Here is a 15,849-nt window from a genome sequence, read left to right as displayed (position 1 = left end):
AGTAATTATTTATCACCCAGAATGCTTCCAGCCAGCTACAGTTAACAGAAACTCAAGCACAATCTTTTCAAATGATGAGAACCTTTGAAATTCTTTTAGCAAGAAGCTCAAAGGCAGCCAGAAACTGGTATCAACTGATGAAGCAATACAGAAAAAGTGGCATATAACACAACGGAATACTTTTCAGCCAAAAAAAAAAAAAAATGAAGTTCTGTCATTTGCAACAACATTGGTGGAACTGGATGTCATTTTGTCAAATGAAATAAGCAAGGCTCAGAAAGAAAAGTACCACATGATCTCACTCACATGTGAAATACAAAAGAGTTGATCTCACAGAAGTTGAGAATGGAATAGTGGCTACCAGAGTTGGGCCCTCTTTCCCTAGCAGGAGGAAGGGAAGGATGAGGAAAGGTTGATCAATGAACACTAAGTTATAGTTAAACATGATTAACAAGTCTGGTGTGCTCTTGCACAGAAGGATGACTATAGATAATGATAATAAACTTTATATTTCTAAAAGCTAAACAAAAGAATTTTGAATATTTTTACCATACAGAAATGATAAATATTTGAGGAGACAAAAATTTTTATCACGATTTAAACATTATACAATATATGCATGTATCAATATACATCAATATACCACATAAGTGGTATTGCATTAGTATGTGTAATTTTTATATTTTTATGTGTTGCTTAAAAAATAAATTTAAGCAAATTTAAAAAAAAAAATCTGAAGAAGCAAAAATCCATTATAAGTGACTGACTTAAGATAAAGGCTTTATCCACATTGGAAATATTCATGATGAATCTCCTAGACAAGGACAAAAGTCATTCTCACACTCTTTATGCTTCTTTGCAGTTAATGACTTTCTTCACTATTGCTTTGAGAATTGTATTATTTAGATTTTTCTTGGAAAGTCAATTCAAATATTTTCCTTAGATTATGTTATGAATATTATGTGAAATTTAAGGACTTGAGGAAATAAGGGAATATTTTAGAAAGACTGATTAAGCTCAAAGAACCATCTCTTACAAAATATATATATATAAATAGAATAAAGGAAAATTATTATTGGATAGATGATTGATGGCATCTGCCATACATTTTTAGCTATTTTTTTATACCACATTAAATGTTCCACACTCTTTTAGATAACACAGTTTCATTTTCAAACCTATCTGGAAAGGTGAGGGGTTGGGGAGCTATTCCTACCTTACAAAGCAGGTAAGTGATTTGCCCAATGTCCTAAAACTAGTAATAAGATCTTGAATGTATGCCCTGTGTTTTGCTTTGTTTTTAAATAACCATGTTAAGCAGCTTCCAAGTAACAGGAAATTATATTGATTAAATTTCCCTTTTAAAACATTCAAGCATGTATGTGTTATTTTTTCAGTGGTAGAAAAATAGGAATCTCTCTGACCTTTTTTTTCCCCTTCTGACATAAATTTTCTTTGGTAGGCATAGAATGTACTTTAAGCTACTGTGAATTTGTGTAGCAGCCTCACCCGAAGAAAAAAGTCTTTATTCTTTAATGTGGTTAAAAATAGTTGAAAGCTATTTCAAAGCAAGATGAACTAAGTATGTTACAGTTTACCAAATCCCATCTCATATAAAGAGATGACACTAAATTTTCCTGACATAGAATTATACAAAATGTCACTGTCCTTAAACTCATTTACTGCAATAAAAGTCAGAAAAGGGACATTGTAGATCACCAGCCCAACATCTGCCTCTCAGCTGGGAGAATGATGAGATTCTAGCACACTGTGAAATATCTATCTGCAGGGAAACATCATCTGTAATAGCACTGGTTCTTTCCAAATTGATTTGACTTGGGTTTTGTTTGTTTGTTTTTTTCTACTGTGGATTGAATTCAGGGGCACTCTTCCCACTAAGCCACATCCCCAGCCTTATTTTGCATTTTATTTAAAGACAGGGTTTCACTGAGTTGCTTAGCACCTCGCCATTGTGGAGGCTGGCTTTGAATTCGGAGTCTCCTATCTTAGTCTCCTGAGCCATTGAGATTACAGGCATGCGTCACCCCATCCAGCTTCCAAATTGATTTGAAATGCTCCATGTGAGAAGCTGCTCCAGAGCTGACTCACCTTCCTGGTTGTGCTCACAAAAGGGCCTTCTCTTACCCTTCCTCAAGCGGGGGAGAGGCACTGCCATGAGGGGACCATCCTCTTAAGACCAGACTAAACCTTTCTGTGGCTTCTGAAGCTTCCTCTTCATTTAGGGGATTTTATTTATTTATTATTGTTTCTTTTTAGTTATACACAACAGTAGAATCAATTTTGACATAATTTTAAAAGCAAGAAATATATCTTGTTCTCATTCAGTCCCCAGGGGCTTTCCTTACCCTTCCCTCCCCCCACCTCTACTTCCTTCCCTCTTTTATTACATAATAAGCTCTTAGTTTATATGTTCTTCTTAGCATTATTTTTAGAATGCAGCAGGCCAATTCTGGAAAAAGCAAATTAATGTGAATGATTCTTTAAATAAGCATTACCCATGGCACCAAAATAGACATGTAGACCAATGGTACAGAATGGAAGACACAGTGACAAACCCACATAATTACAGTTATCTCATACCAGACAAAGGCACCAAAAACATGCATTGGAGAAAAGATAGCTTCTTCAACAAATGGTATTGGGAGAACTGGAAATTCGTATGCAGCAAAATGAAAATAAACCCCTATCTCTCACCATGCACAAAATTCAATTCAAAGTGGATCAAGAACCTAGGAATTATTCCAGAGATCCTGTGCCTAATAGAGGAAAAAGTATGCCCAAATCTTCATTACATTGGATTAGGCCTTCTTTAACAAGACTCCAAAAACTCCTAAAAGCGCAAGACTAACAAGACTCCTAAAAGCGCAAGGAGTCTTAACAAGACTCCCAAAAGACTCCTAAAGTGCAAGAAATAAACTCAAGAATTAATAAATGGGATGAACTCAAACTAAAATGCTTCTCAGCAAAAGAAACTATCAATGAGATGAAGAGAGAGCCTGCATTTTGGGAGCAAATTTTTGCCAAACACACATCAGATAGAGCACTAATCTCCAGGTTATATAAAGAACTCAAAAAACTTAACACCAAAAAAAATAACCCAATCAGTAAATGGGCTAAGGAGCTGAACAGACACTTCTCAGAAGATATACATTCAATCAACAAATATATGAAAAATGTTCAACATCTCTAGAGAAATGCAAATCAAAACTACTCTAAGATTTCATCTGCCAGTAAGAATAGCAGTTATCAAGAGTACAGACAACAATAAATGTTGGAGAGAATGTGGGGGAAAAGACGCACTCATACATTGCTGGTAGGACTGAAAATTGGTGTAACCACTCTGTAAAGCAGTATGGAGATTCCTTAGAAAAACCTGGAAGGAAACCATCATTTGACCCAGCTATCCCACTTCTCTGTCTGTACCCAAAGGACTTAACATCACCATAGCATAGTAACGCAGCCACATCAACGTTCATATCAGCTCAATTCACAATAGCTAAACTGTGGAAGCAACCTAGATACCCTTCAATAGGTGAATGGATAAAGAAACTGTAGTATATATACACAATGAAATATTACTCAGCATTAAAAGAGAATAAAATTATGGCATTTGCAGGTAAAGGGATAGAGTTGGAGAATATCATGCTAAGCGAAGTAAGCCAATCCCCCAAAACAAAGGCTGAATGTTCTCTCTGATAAGTGGTTGCTGATTCATAATGAGAGGGGGAATGAGAAAAATGGAGAAACTTTGGTGGGGCAAAAGGGAGGGCAGGTGAGAAGGGTACATGGGGGCAGGAAAGATGGTAAAATGAGATGAACATCATTACCCAAGGTACATGTATGTCACTTCTACTGATCTGTTCTATAGAAAGCCATGCACATGTACATTAAGACACATATTCAAGGAAGTTCATTACCATGTTGTTGAAGTCATAAAAATTGGGGGATAAAATAAATGACCATCAGTGAAGCATAGTTAAATAAATCACTATATGTACATAAAATAGAACATTAGGCAGTTGCTTTTAATATGTAAACAATCTGTACATTTTAAAATATATATAAGCTATACATAAATTTTTATGTACTGATATCATGAATTGTTTTATAGAAAGCAAGGTGTGAAACAATATTTACCTCCTATTCCACTTTTGTTTTAGAAAACACTTGTATCATGAGCATTAAAAAAATCTCCAAAAATCTCCTATAACTATTAATAGCAATCTGTTAATAGTTATAGAATAGTATTTTAAAATAAATTGTCTTACTTTTAATATTATATAATTCCCTGTAGTTAGCTAAGCATTATTTTTCTAATTTTTAAATAAGTAAAAATTCAAATTTTAGAATATTAAACACATTATCCCTTTGGTTTTCCAGTAGGGTAATTTGATAAATGAGAGTGCATAAAAGCAGAATGTGTAGTGCTGAGCAAGCTGCCCAGGTTTGGATACCCACTCTGCTACTCACTAACTGCACATGCTTGGGCAAGATACTTCATTTTTTTGTGCATTGATTTTCTCATCTAAAAAAAAAATCATAGCATCAATTCATACCATTGTAAAAAATAAAATATGTAAAAAATTCTAAATTACTATAGTACTTGAACTAATTTCCAGGTCTTTGATCCACTTTGAGGTGAATTTTGTGCAGGGTGAGAGACAGGGATTCAATCTCATTCTACTACTTATTGATTTCCAGTTTTCCAAGCACCATTTTTTGAGGAGTCTATCTTTTCTCCATTGTATGTTTATGATGCCTTTGTCTAGTATGAAATAACTGTATTTATGTCATTTTATCTCTGTGTCTTTTATTCATTTCCGTTGGTCTTCATGCACATTTTGGTGCCAGTACCATATTGTCTTTGTTACTAAAACTCTGTAGTATAATTTAAGATTTGGTATTGTGATGCCTCCTGCTTTACTTTTCTTGCTAAGAGTTGCTTTGGTTATTCTGGGGCTTTTATTTTTCCAAATGAATTTCCTAACTGCTTTTCTAGTTCTGTGAAGAACATCATTGGAATTTTGATGGGGGTTTGTGTTGAATCTGCATAACACTTTTGGTAGTATAACCATTTTGACAATATTAATTCTGGCCTTCCAAGAGTATGGAAGGTCTGTCTTTCTATCGTTTAAGGTCTTCTTCAATTTCTTCCTTTAGTGTTCTATAGTTTTTACTATAGAGGTCCTACGCCTCTTTTGTAAAATTGATTACCAAGGGTTTTTTTGGTCTTTGTTGTTGTCATTGTTGTCTTGTGTGTGTGTATGTGTGTGTGTATGTGTGTGTGGTTATTGTGAATGGGATAGATTTCTTAATATCTCTTTCAGCAGATTCATCATTGGAGTATAGGAACTCAATTGATTTATGAGTGTTGATCTTGAATCCTGCTACTTTGCTGAATTCACTTATGAGTTCCAGGAGTCTTCTGGTGGAGTTTTTTGAGTCTCCTAAATACAGGATCATGTCATCAGTAAAATGAAATAATTTGAGCTCTTCTTTTCCTATTCCTATCCCTTTACTTTTCCTCTCTTACCTAATTGTTCTGGCTAGAGTTTCAAGGACTATATTAAATAGGAGTGGTGAGAGTGGGCATCCTTGTCTTGTTCCTGTTTTCAGAGAAAATGTTTTCAGTTTTTCTCCATTCAGTATAATGTTTGCCTTGGGTTTTTATATACAGCCTTTACAATATTGAGGTAAGTTTCTTCTATCCTTCATTTTTCAAGTGTTTTAAACATATATGGGTGCTGTATTTTTTCAAATGCTTTTTCTGCATCTTTTGAGATAATCATGCAATTCTTGCCCTCAAGTCTATTTATATAGTGAATTACGTTTATTGATTTTTGTTTGTTCACGCAACTTCCACTGTTCCTGAACATCACTTTTCCTCCCATTCAAAATACATCTACCAGGTACTGTTTTGTCTCCACCCAGGCCTGAGAGGATGTGCCTTCTTTCTCCTACGCTAGAAACAGGAGTTTTTGAGTGACTGGCCCTTTTATCTCCCCTCCTTACCCTGAAGAATAGAGCAGAGTGAGACATTTTTGCAAAAATCCTTTCAGCAAAATCCTACCATTTTTGCTGCACCATCTAGAAAATATCTGGAATTTCCATATAATCCTAAGGGATCTGATTTGAAATTCCACAGGTGGGGGGGAAACTTTTGTATATAGCTGCATTCCTGGATTCAAAATTAAGAGGAAGAAAGAAGAAACTATAAATATAAGACTGGAAGATACTCTTTCTGTAATTATTTGGTTTCTCAAATGTACTAATCAAGTATATTCAATGACTTGGCCTAGGCATTTTGTAATTTGCAGTGCTTTTCTCTGTTCTGTCAAGAGAATATCATTTCAGATGCACTCTAGGGTTGCCCCTGCATATCCTAGAGTAATACTTGCATGTATGAATTTACCATTCCAATATTTTTACGTTTTATTTAAATAACCACATTCTTCTATCTTTGGTCTTTTATATTTTAGTTTATTTTAAACTTATTCTCTATTTTAGGAGTGTTAACACCTTTGATTTAAAGCATTTAAGTTTTAATTGGCTTATAATGAACTGCATGTCTTGTCTTTAGAATGGGAACAAGAGGCTCTTTGGAATCTCAGTGCAGCATAGACTGCTCCTGAGAGCCATGACATCAGTTTGGGGGCACAATCTGCAGACCTACTGCTTTCTTCAGATTGTACTCAAAGCAAGTTGATTTTATTACATGCTTTGTTATCTTATTTGAAAGATAAGTATTCTTGTTCATTACAAACTTCCTAGACCAATATTTAATTAAAAATACAATCTTAGGTACATTTCAGTGTTCTTTTCCAAAAATTCTGAGAAGAGCAGAGACAGATATGGAACCAATAGTGTTTTAGCCCAGCAAACCACTTAGATTCTTCTTCAATCAAAAATCTGCTTCAAACTATACTGTCATCAGACAAACAATATTATAGTGAGACATTGGCCAGTGCAGACCCATGCTATTTCCCTAAACCAGTATTTTATTTACAAATAATATATAATTTATATATAGAACATGAGCTCTGGAGTTAAACAGGCCCAAATATAAGTTTGTCTCTATCATTAACTGGATATGTGGACTTAGACTCACAGAAGGTTGACTAGGAGAGAACTATCAGAGCAGCTGTACCGAGAAGAAAGGTGAAGCCATGGATAGAGAGGCAAGGTGGGAAAGGAGCAGCTCTGAAACTATCTCAGTTCTCACTGACTCTGCAGCCTGGTTGTTCAGTCTTTCTTGGATTCTTCTAAGACATCCTTGTGTCTTTCTGATAACCTCTTTTTTTGCATAAATTAATGTGAGCACATTTCTTTTTCTTCTAACCAAGAAAGCACATATTCCTGAAAATCAACTCTTTCCTAGGCACCTCAAATACATCATCTTATGTAATCATTAACTCAATCTTATTACCAATTTCCTTTTCAAAGGAAATAATGAAGGCTCATAAAAATTAACCAATATTCCCAAACCTGAATGCCTATCAAATCAAAGATTTGAAATTCGAATCCAGGTCTATTCAAGTTCAAAGCTAATGGCTTTTATTCTATTCTGGTAGAATGAAATATGCTAAGGGAACATTTCACGATTATGAGAAACAGACTCCTTTGATGAAAGTACACAGTGAAAACTTCATTCAGGGAGGAAGGACTCACATCTGAAAAGATGAATAGAACTGAGAAGCAAGTAGAATTTATCTGGAGTAGTGAGGGAATGTCATTCTGGGTATAGATACAACATGACCAAATCATTATGATGATGATGAAGCATCAGGCAAGCCCAGGGAAAAAATGTGTCTGCCATAAGTGAGGAAAGCTTGGTTTTGCAGGATGGTATGGAATCAAGTTAAGTAGTTGTCTCTGGTAAAACCTAAAGTCTTAAATATTTTTAAGTCTTTGTACAAAGTGTCTGCAAGTGGCCTTACTTCTTCAATTTAAAAGTGGGATTCTAAATAAAGATAGTATCTTAAAAGGAAACAAAGCCTCCCCACAGTGGTTTCATGTCTCTTCACTCCTCCCTCTAGCCAAAAACTCCCAAAATAGAAATCCTTCCATTCCTTCCTGACTCCAGGAAAACCATGACATTTCCAAGTTTGAAACTACTGATAATATCACCATAAAATTAAATCCCTTCATTCACCCTGTGGTCACAAGATAGATTCTGCTATAACAACCAAGGACAGGTAGAGTAGTTTATCCATATACCCAAGGTGCATTTGTAAATTCATTTGTTATAAAAATGAATTAAAACATAATAAAAGAGGAAAAACTCTTAAAGTCATTTTGAAGAAACTAGATACAAAGTAATCAAACCCCTCAGGGTAAATACTTGGTACATTATTCTCTTAAAAATCCATTATTTTGGGATGAGGTTGTAGCACAGTGGTAAATTGCTTGCCTGGCACATGTGAGGCACTGGGTTTGATCCTCATCACCACATAAAAATAAATAAATAAAATAAAGATATTGTGTCCACCTACAACTAAAAAAAAATTTTAATCCATTACTTTCCCAATTGCTTCTGATTTTCTCACCACTGGCTCATCATTAACCCATTGTATCCTAGCTTATCTACACTCTTTGAGTGTAACAATGTGTATTAGTAATGTGAAATACAGTGTGTATTTCACAGTGGTTTACTGCCTGGACTTCCATCCTCCAGTTCACCCTTCAAAAATACTGCCAGATTCGTCTTCCTAAAATATCATTTTGATTGTAACACAACTTAACTCAATGCCTTTAGTGATCCCCTACGCTCACGAAGTAAATTGTGGATGATTCTTGAACCTGGTTTCCAAAGCCTTCCCCATCAAATTTCTCTTTCTTCTGATCTTGTTCACTTGAAACTTTTGCATTCCCTATGCTTCAACCCTCTAAACCCACTCTTTGCTTTCTCTCTCTGCTTCTCTTGCAGCCTAGAAAAAACCTCTATCCCTCATCTCTACCACCAAAATTCCATCAAACCACCAAATCTCATATACTAGCTCCTCAGTGCTACCAGATGAATGTGCTTTCTCCCTGCTTTCAAAGTCTGAACCAGAGGACCTATGGGTCTCTGTCATGGCAGAAGATACTAAACATCTCTTTGTATTGCCTTAGGTTTCTTCATCCCATATTTTCTAAGAGGTCTGTATTTCAACCATTATTACTTATAAAAGTCATTTTTTTTCTTTTCTTGTGAAGAGTTAGTTGAAGCTGGGCTTCAATCATTTCATCATTACCAGACAGAAAAATACAAAATCTCATTATGCTGTCTATAAAGTCACTCTTATCAGAGACTGTTGGCAATTGTGCAGAAATAAGAACAAAAGTAAAACACCAGGGTTCCCCAGAGAAACTGATTCTTGGACTTTTCTGCAAAATGATCTATCTTCTGTTTGAGGGGTATTCTGCTTTGGATGTTTAATTCTGAATTCCATGAGGAAGTTAAAATATAAACTCTATGTGAGAAAATATTTCCCTCTCCTTGTCCCATCATATACATAAAGTATAGTAAATCTTTTTTATTGGTTGTTCAAAACATTACAAAGCTCTTGAAATATCATATTTCATACATTAGATTCAAGTGGACTATGAACTCCCATTTTTACCCCAAATACAGATTGCAGAATCACATCGGTTACACATCCACATTTTTACATAATGCCCTATTAGTGACTGTTGTATTCTGCTACCTTTCCTATCCTCAACTATGCCCCCTCCCCTCCCCTCCCATCTTCTCTCTCTACCCCATCTACTGCAATTCATTTCTCTCCTTGTTTTTTTTCCCATTCCCCTCACAACCTCTTATATGTAATTTTCTATAACAATGAGGGTCTCCTTCCATTTCCATGCAATTTCCCTTTTCTCTCCCTTTCCCTCCCACCTCATGTCTCTGTTTAATGTTAATCTTTTCCTCCTGCCCTTCCTCCCTGCTCTGTTCTTAGTTGTGCTCTTTATATCAAAGAAGACATTTGGCATTTGCTTTTTAGGGATTGGCTAGCTTCACTTAGCATAATCTGCTCTAATGCCATCCATTTCCCTGCAAATTCCATGATTTTGTCATTTTTTAGTGCAGAGTAATACTCCATGGTGTATAAATGCCACATTTTTTTAATCCATTCCTCTATTGAAGGGCATCTGGGTTGGTTCCACAGTCTAGCTATTGTGAATTGTGCTGCTATGAACATCGATGTGGCAGTATCCCTGTAGTACGCTCTTTTAAGGTCTTCAGGGAATAGTCTGAGAAGGGCAATAGCTGGGTCAAATGGTGGTTCCATTCCCAGCTTTCCCAGGAATCTCCATTGGGCTTTCCAAATTGGCCGCACCAATTTGCAGTCCCACCAGCAATGTACAAGAGTACCCTTTTCCCCACATCCTCGCCAGCACTTGTTGTTGTTTGTGTTGTTTGACTTCATAATGGCTGCCAATCTTACTGGAGTGAGATGGTATCTTAGGGTGGTTTTGATTTGCATTTCTCTGACAGCTAGAGATGGTGAGCATTTTTTCATGTACTTGTTGATTGATTGTATGTCCTCCTCTGAGAAGTGTCTGTTCAGGTCCTTGGCCCATTTGTTGATTGGGTTATTTGTTATCTTATTGTTTAATTTTTTGAGTTCTTTGTATACTCTGGATATTAGGGCTCTATCTGAAGTGTGAGGAGTAAAAATTTGTTCCCATGATGTAGGCTCCCTATTTACCTCTCTTATTGTTTCTCTTGCTGAGAAAAAACTTTTCAGTTTAAGTAAGTCCCATTTGTTGATTCTTGTTATTAACTCTTGTGCTATGGGTGTCCTATTAAGGAATTTGGAGCCCTACCCCACAATATGTAGATCGGAGCCAACTTTTTCTTCTATCAGACGCAGAGTCTCTGATTTGATATCAAGCTCCTTGATCCATTTTGAATTAACTTTTGTGCATGGCGAGAGAAGGGAATTCAGTTTCATTTTGTTGCATATGGATTTCCAGTTTTCCCAGCACCATTTGTTGAAGATGCTATCCTTCCTCCATTGCATGCTTTTAGCCCCTTTATCAAATATAAGATAGTTGTAACTTTGTGGATTAGTCTCTGTGTCCTCTATTCTGTACCATTCGTCTACCCACCTGTTTTGGTACCAGTACCATGCTGTTTTTGTTACTATTACTCTGTAGTATAGTTTGAAATCTGGTATCGCTGTGCCGCCTGATTCACACTTCCTATTTAGAGTTGCTTTTGCTATTCTGGGTCTTTTATTTTTCCATATGAATTTCATGATTGCTTTATCTATTTCTACAAGAAATGCCATTGGGATTTTGATTGGCATTGCATTAAACCTATAGAGAACTTTTGGTAATATCGCCATTTTGATGATGTTAGTTCTGCCTATCCATGAACAGGGTATATTTTTCCATCTTCTAAGATCTTCTTCTATTTCTCTCTTTAGGGTTCTGTAGTTTTCATTGTATAAATCTTTCACCTCTTTTGTTAGGTTGATTCCCAAGTATTTTATTTTTTTTGAGGATATTGTGATTGGGGTGTTTTTCCTCATTTCCATTTCAGAAGTTTTGTCGCTGATATACAGAAATGCCTTTGATTTATGCGTGTTGATTTTATATCCTGCCACTTTGCTGAATTCATTTATTAGCTCTAATAGTTTCTTTGTAGACCCTTTTGGGTCTGCTAGGTATAGAATCATGTCAGCTGCAAATAGTGATAATTTAAGTTCTTCTTTTCCTATTTTTATGCCTTTAATTTCTTTCGTCTGTCTAATTGCTCTGGCCAGTGTTTCCAGAACTATATTGAATAGAAGTGGTGATAGAGGTCATCCCTGTCTTGTTCCAGATTTTAGAGGGAATGCCTTCAATTTTTCTCCATTCAGAATGATGCTAGCCTCAGGCTTAGCATAGATAGCTTTTACAATGTTGAGGTAAGTTCCTGTTTTCCCTAGTTTTTCTAGTGTTTTGAACATAAAGGGATGCTGTACTTTGTTGAATGCTTTTTTCTGCGTCTATCAAGATGATCATATGGTTCTTATCTTTGAGTCTATTGATGTGGTGAATAACATTTATTGATTTCCATATATTGAACCATCCTTGCATCCCAGGGATGAATCCTACTTGATCATGGTGCACAATTTTTTTGATGTGTTTTTGTATCCGATTTGCCAGAATTTTATTGAGGATTTTTGCATCTAGGTTCATTAGAGATTGGTCTGTAGTTTTCTTTCTTTGAGGTGTCTTTGTCTGGTTTCAGAATCAGGGTGATGTTGGCCTCATAGAATGAATTTGGAAGAGCTCCCTCTTTTTCTATTTCCTGAAATAACTTGAAAAGTATTGGTATTAATTCTTCTTTAAAGGTTTTGTAAAACTCCACTGTATACCCATCCGGTCCTGGGCTTTTCTTGGTTGGTAGTCTTTTGATGGCTTCTTCTATTTCATCTATTGATATTGGTCTGTTCAAATTGTGTGTATCCTCCTGACCCAGTCTGGGCAAATCATATGACTTAAGAAATTTATCGATATCTTCACTATCTTCTATTTTATTGGAATATAGGGTTTCAAAATAATCTCTAATTGTCTTCTGTATTTCTGTAGCATCTGTTGTGATATTGCCTTTTTCATCCCGTATGTTAGTAATTTGAGTTCTCTCTCTTCATCTCTTCATCAGCATGGCTAAGGGTCTGTTGATCTTTATTTTTTCGAAGAACCAACTTTTAGTTTTGTCAATTTTTTCAATAGTTTCTTTTGTTTCAATTTCGTTGATTTCTGCTCTGATTTTAATTACTTCTTGCCTTCTGCTACATTTGCTGTTGTTTTGCTCTTCCTTTTCTAGGGCTTTGAGATGAAGTGTGAGCTCATTTATTTGTTGGTTTTTTCTTTTTTTGAGGAATGACCTCCAGGCGATGAATTTCCCTCTTAAAACTGCTTTCATTGTGTCCCATAGATTCCAATATGTTGTGTCTGTATTTTCATTTATCTCTAAGAATTTTTTGATTTCCTCCTTTATGTCTTCTGTAACCCATTGATCATTCAGTAACATATTGTTCATTTTCCATGTGATGTAGGATTTTTCCTTCCTTCTTTTATCATTGATTTCCAGTTTCATTCCATTATGATCAGATAAAATGCATGGTATTATCTCCACCCCTTTATATTTACTGAGGGTTGCCCTATGGCCTAATATATGGTCTATTTTTGAGAAGGATCCATGTGCTACTGAGAAAAAAGTATATCCACTTGATGATGGTTGATATATTCTATATATGTCAGTTAAGTCTAGGTTATTGATTGTGATATTGAGTTCTATAGTTTTTTATTCAAGTTTTGTTTGGAGGATCTGTCCAATGGTGAGAGAGGTGTGTTGAAGTCACCCATAATTATTGTGTTGTGGTCTATTTGATTCTTGAGCTTGAGGAGAGTTTGTTTTATGAACGTCGCAGCACCATTATTTGGTGCATAAATATTGATAATTGTTATGTCTTGTTGGTGAATGGTTCTTTTTAACAGTATATAATGTCCTTCCTTATCCCTTTTGATTAACTCAGTCTTGAAGTCGATTTTACTCGATATGAGTATGGCCACCCCTGCTTGCTTACAAGGACCGTGTGCATGGTATATTTTTTCCCAACCATTCACCTTCAGCCTGTGTATGTCTTTTCCAATCAGATGTGTCTCCTGGGGGCAGCATATTGTTGGATTTGTTTTTATAATCCATGTTACCAGCCTATATCGCTTTATTGGAGAGTTTAAGCCATTAACATTTAGAGTTACTATTGATATATGGTTTGTACTTCCAGCCATGTTTGATTATTTATCTATCTTTTTTTTTAATTTAGTCTGTTTATCCATGATTAGCTTTCCCCCCGCCCTCTGTCTTTACTGAGGTACTTCCCACTGTTGGTTTTGGTTATTGTTTTTCATTTCTTCCTCGTGTAGTGTTTTGCTCAAGATGCTTTGCAGTGCTGGTTTTCTGGCTGCAAATTCTTTTAACTTTTGTTTATCATGAAAGATTTTTATTTCGTTGTCGTACCTGAAGCTTAATTTTGCTGGATACAAAATTCTTGGTTGGCATCCATTGTCTTTCAGTGTTTGAAATACATTGTTCCAGGATCTTCTCTCTTTCAGCGTCTGTGATGAAAAATCCGTTGTTAACCTTATTGGTTTACCCCTGAATGTAATCTGCCTCCTTTCTCTTATAGCTTTTAATATTTTCTCTTTGTTCTGTATTTTGGATATCTTCATAACAATGTGTCTTGGCGTTGGTCTACTGTGATTTTGTATGCTCGGTGTCCTGTATGCATCGACAATTTGTATATCCGTTTCCTTTTTTATATCTGGAAATTTTTCTATAACTATTTCATTCAGCAGGTTGCTCATTCCCTTGGTTTGAACCTCTATACCTTCCTCTATCCCGATGACTCTTAAGTTTCGTTTTTTTATGTTATCCCATATCTCTTGGATGTTTTTCTCGTGATTTTTTACCAGCCTTTCTGAGTTGGCTAGACGTTTTTCAAGATGATATATTTTGTCTTCATTATCTGACGTTCTGGCTTCTACACGCTCCACTCTGTTAGTGATACTCTCATTTGAGTTTTTAATTTGGTTTATAGTTTCCTTCATTTCTAGAATTATTGTTTGATTTTTTTTATAATCTCTATCTCCTGATAAAAATGCTTATTTTCTTCTTTTATTTGTTTATGTAATTCATTTTCAATGTGTTCTTTCACTGTTTGAATTTGCTGTCTCATATCCTCTTTAAGATTCCATTCCATCTGTCTAAGGTATTCCTTGAGTTCTTTATTTGGCCATTTTTCTGATGCCTCTAGGTCCTCCTGAATATTTAGGCTGTCCTGCATTGTTTGTACTCCTTTTCTTCCTTGCTTTTTCATGCTGGTCATGTTACTTCTTGTTCTGTTTGACTGCTGAGTTACTGTTTACTCCTATAAATTTATTTGATGCTTGGGAGGAAAGGTATTAGAAGGGAAGGGAAGAAGTCTAAAGAGAATGAGAGTAAGCAGGTAGAATTCAAGGAAGGGGGAATAAGGAAATTTAAAAGAAATGAAAAGACAAAAAAATAGAAAAGAAAAAAGAAAAAAAAATTAAAAATAATAAAAAAAATTAAAATTAAAATTAAAAAAATAATAAAAAAAATTTTAAAAAATTAAAAAAATGAAAATGAAACCCCCCCAAAAAAATTTAATAAATGCAGTTTTAGAGTTTGATTAACTTCTCTTCCAGTAGGTGGAGCTGTGCCCACCGGGCCAAGCTTCTCCTCTCAATACGCGGGAACCAATCACTGTGCAGCAGCTCCTCCTCCCAGACTGGGTGGGTCTCCAATCCTGAGTGCCTAGGGCCTTCTCTTGTGTCTAGTCACTTCCCCACTTTTCCTCAAGCCAGGCCCCGCTCACCAGTGACGCTCACCACAATACTGGCTACACACCAGGTCTGCTGCTTCCAGGAGCCCTATTTTCTTGAACGACTGGGCACACTCTCCCCGTTTGCCATTCCCTCAGACCCTAAGTTTGTGGAACTTGGGGCTGAGAACCCTCAGCAAATTTTGCTTGCCCTCCGGTAGCCACGCCTCCGGTAGCTGGTGCAAGAGACCTTAGTTATCAGCACTGGTGGGAGCGGTAGCTGGGGATTCCGCGCCACAGGTCCCACGCCACTCCTGATTCCCTCAATCTGAATATCACACTCACGGGAGAGCTGGGAGAGGCCCTTAAGGTTTCCCCGCTGTGTGGAGAGGAAGGGGTAGGGGGTTACACACCTGTTGCCGCCGCCGGTTTCAATGAAGTTATCTTCTCCGCCGCATTCTGGTGACGTCAGTTTTCTGCCATGGTGGTATCCCATGCAAATGGC

Source organism: Marmota flaviventris, chromosome 10, assembly GCF_047511675.1.
Source record: "Marmota flaviventris isolate mMarFla1 chromosome 10, mMarFla1.hap1, whole genome shotgun sequence".
Lineage (NCBI taxonomy): Eukaryota > Metazoa > Chordata > Mammalia > Rodentia > Sciuridae > Marmota > Marmota flaviventris.
The sequence above is the reverse complement of the archived record's forward strand: the minus strand, read 5'-3'. Positions refer to the sequence as shown.